Consider the following 3,610-nt stretch of genomic DNA (forward strand, 5'->3'; position numbering starts at 1 on the left):
CTCACTCAAAACTCTCTTGCACCGTGGGGCAGCCTATTCACCCCTGACTCCCCCATCTTCTCTTTTTTTCCGTTTCAGATTTAGGGTTGGGAGGGTCTATTAGTTCATATATCTAATTGCCTGTTTTAGTTTCAAAATTAAAAATTTCAGAAATGCTTGGAATGTGCTTTTGTCCTATCCAACGTGCGACGCTCTCTCTTTTTTTTTTTCTCTGCCCTCCTTTTGGTTCCCCTTCTTTTCCTCACAGAGACTTTCTCTCTCTCCTCCCACCATGTGGGTCCCAGAATAAAATTCAGGTTATCAGGCTGGGCATCAAGCACTTCACAGGCCCTTCTCTCCAATTCTTGAGACAGGGTCTCTTACTGAGCCTGGAGCCTGCTGATTTGGCTTGCCTCCTGTGTCTGCCTGCCCAGCGCTGGGGTTACAGGTTTGTACCACTCCACCTGGTGGGGGGAGGGGAGGAATAAAAAACTCAGTTCTTTGTGTTTGCACAGCAAGCGCTTTACTGACTTAGCCATCTTCGAAGCTCTTATTTTTCTTTTATTTTTCTAGACAGGCTTGGCTGTCCTAGAACTCACTATATAGATCAGGCTGGCCTTGAACTCACAGAACCGCCTACATCTGCCTCTTGAGTGCTGGGACTAGAGGTGTGCACCACCACCACCTGGCCTTCTTTTCTTTTTTGGAGACACTGTCTCACATAGCTCAGGCTTCCACCCTGCTCAGGACCTTAACCTGAAGGTCCTTCGGCACGTGCTGGGACGACAGGCTTGAACCACCGTATACAAACTTCTACTTTTTTTATGTCATATATAGTGAAACATATCATGTATGATTATTATTTGTAATTACTCTGTAATTATTTGTAATTATTAATTTTGTTTTTTTGAGACAGGGTTTCTCTATGTAGCCCTGGATATCCTGAAACTCACTCTGTAGACCAGGCTGGCCTCGAACTCACAGATCTGCTTGCCTCTGCCTCCTGCGTGCTGGGATTAAAGGTGTGTGTCACCACCACCCGGCTGTAAGATATTTTAACCTAGAGTCTGTGTAGTCTAGATAGGTAGACTCTTAGAGCTGGGCGGTGGTCTTGAAGCTGTCTGAGGTCTTTTTAAAAAAGATTTATTATGTATTCAGTGTTCTGTCTGCATGTATGCTTGCACACCAGAAGAGGGCGCCAGATCTCACTACAGATGGTTGTGAGCCACCATGTGGTTGCTGGGAGTTGAACTCAGGACCTCTGGAAGAGCAGCCAGCGCTCTTAACCTCTGAGCCATCTCTCCAGCCCCTGTCTAAGGTCTTTTAATATGATTTCCAGTCCTATCTATCTTCCCACAAAGGACATGATTCCATTCCTCTTTTCAGCAGAACAAAGCTTCATTGTGTCTGTACCACATTCTCTTTATCTATTCATCTGTTGATGGACGTCCACACAGCTTCCATGTCCTGGTTTTTGTGAATAGAGAAGCAGCAAGCATGGATGAGCAGCTGTCACTGCAGTGTAATACCCAGAGTCCTTTAGCTACACTGCCGTGTGTGGTAAAGCTGCTAGCATGCTACTCCTAGTTTTAGTTTAGTTTTACAGTTTTTAAAGATTACTATTGTTTTATGCGCATGGGTTTTGCTTTTGTCTTTCAAGGTGCATGGCTGTTTTGCTTGTATGTGTAAAATTACTTTATTTTGTCATGTGTTTTACCAGCATGCCTGATGCCTGCAGAGGCCACAGGAAGGCGCTGAGTGCCCTGGGATTGGAACCGCACAGGGCTGTTCACATCCTTACGGATGCTATGATAGAAACTGGGTTTACTACGAGAACAGCCAGGGCTCTGACCCTCTGCGCTTCCTCTCCAGTGCTATTCATTTGGTTTGTTTTTTAAAAATGTTTATGTGAGCCAGGCATAGGAGTGCACACCTTGAATCCAAGCAGAGGCAGGTGGACCTCTGGGAGTTTAAGGACAGCTTGGTCTATATAGAGAATGCTAAGACATCCAGGTCTATGTGGAGAGACCCTGTCTCCAAGAACAAAATGAAACAAAACAAAATATGCTGTGTGTGTGTGTGTGTGTGTGTGTGTGTGTGTGTGTGTGCGTGCGCGCGCACGCGCGCGCGCACTTGCCTGTATTTATGGGCATCATCTGAGTGTGGTGCCCTTGAAGGCCAGAAGAGGTCATCAGAGACCTGGACTGGGCTTGCAGGCAGTTGTGAGTTATTTTCTGTAGGTTCCAGGACCAAATCTAGGTCCTCTGCAAGAGCAGCAATCACTCTTAACTGCTGAGCTAGCTCTCCAACTCCACTTTTCAGTTAAAAAAAAAAAAAAAGACATTTATTTGGGGGTAGAAGAGAAGAACTCAGTGATTAAGAACATACACTGCTCTTGCAGAAGACGGCTTCAACACCCACCACCAGCATGGCTGCAAACATCTGTAACTCCAGTTTCAGGAGAACTAAGCTGTCTTCTGGTCTCCACAGGCACAGATGTGCTGCAGATACACGCTTACACACATAATCAGAGAACAAAGAAATCTTTCTAAAACGTATGCGCACGCATGCGAGCAAGTGCCCGTGTGCGTGCCTGCACGTGTGCATCTGTCTGTGGGTGGGCGGGTATGTACACGTGACTGATGTCCATGGAGGCCAGGGCAGGGGTCAGCTCTTGAAGCTGGAGTCATAGGTAGTTGTTGGCTGCCTGACATAGCTGGATGGGTTGTCAGGAAAAGCAGCACATGCTCTTAGTCACCAAGCCATATCTCCAGCTATTTTTAGTGTTATTTTTAATGTTTTTAAATTTTATCGTATGTACATTGATGTGATACCAGGCCACCTGGAACTGGAGTTACAGACAGTTGTGAGCTGCCATGCTGGTGCTGGGAGTTGAACCCAGGTCCTTTGGAAGAGCAGCCAGGGCTTTTAACTTCTGAGCCATCTCTTCAGCCCCTACTTTTAGTTTTAAAAGTATATTTATAATCCAGGAAATGTTGGCATTTGCCTTTAATCCCAGTACTCGAGAGCGGAGGCAGTCAGGTCTCTGGGTTCGAGGCCAGCCTTGTTTACAGAGTGAGTTTGGGGACAGCCAGGGCTACACAGAGCAGCCCTGTCTCAAAACAAACAAGTACTTACTATTATCGGGGAAGTGTGTTTGTGGGGGAAGCCCACAGCGTATGTGCATGGCAGAGGACAACTTCAGGATTGGTCCTGAGGCTTGAATTCAGGTCAGCAGGCTTGCCCGCAGGCTCCCTTCCCAACTGAGCAGTCCCACCATGCCCCTTATTGTTGCATTCTCTCTGTCTGTCTGTCTGTCTGTCTGTCTGTGTGTGTGTGTCTGTGTCTCTCATCTCTGTCTCTGTCTCTGTCTGGTGTGTGTGTGTGTGTGTGCGCGTGTGCATGAGTGGGGGTGCATGTTGCTGTGGCACATTGTAGAGGTCAGAGGACAGTGTGGGGAGCTGGCTTTCTCCTTCCACCACGTGGGTCCCAGGCATATAACTCAGGTCATCTCACTCCAGCTCTTGCCTCCTGAGGTGGGTCCAGGGGTTGGACCCAGCTGATGGGGCGTGGTGGGGAACACTTTCCCTGGTAAGTTATCTTGCTGGCCTGGGGTTGTTTCTTGATGATG

The sequence above is a fragment of the Meriones unguiculatus genome, chromosome 1 (genome assembly GCF_030254825.1).
Source record: "Meriones unguiculatus strain TT.TT164.6M chromosome 1, Bangor_MerUng_6.1, whole genome shotgun sequence".
NCBI classification, from domain to species: Eukaryota; Metazoa; Chordata; class Mammalia; order Rodentia; family Muridae; genus Meriones; species Meriones unguiculatus.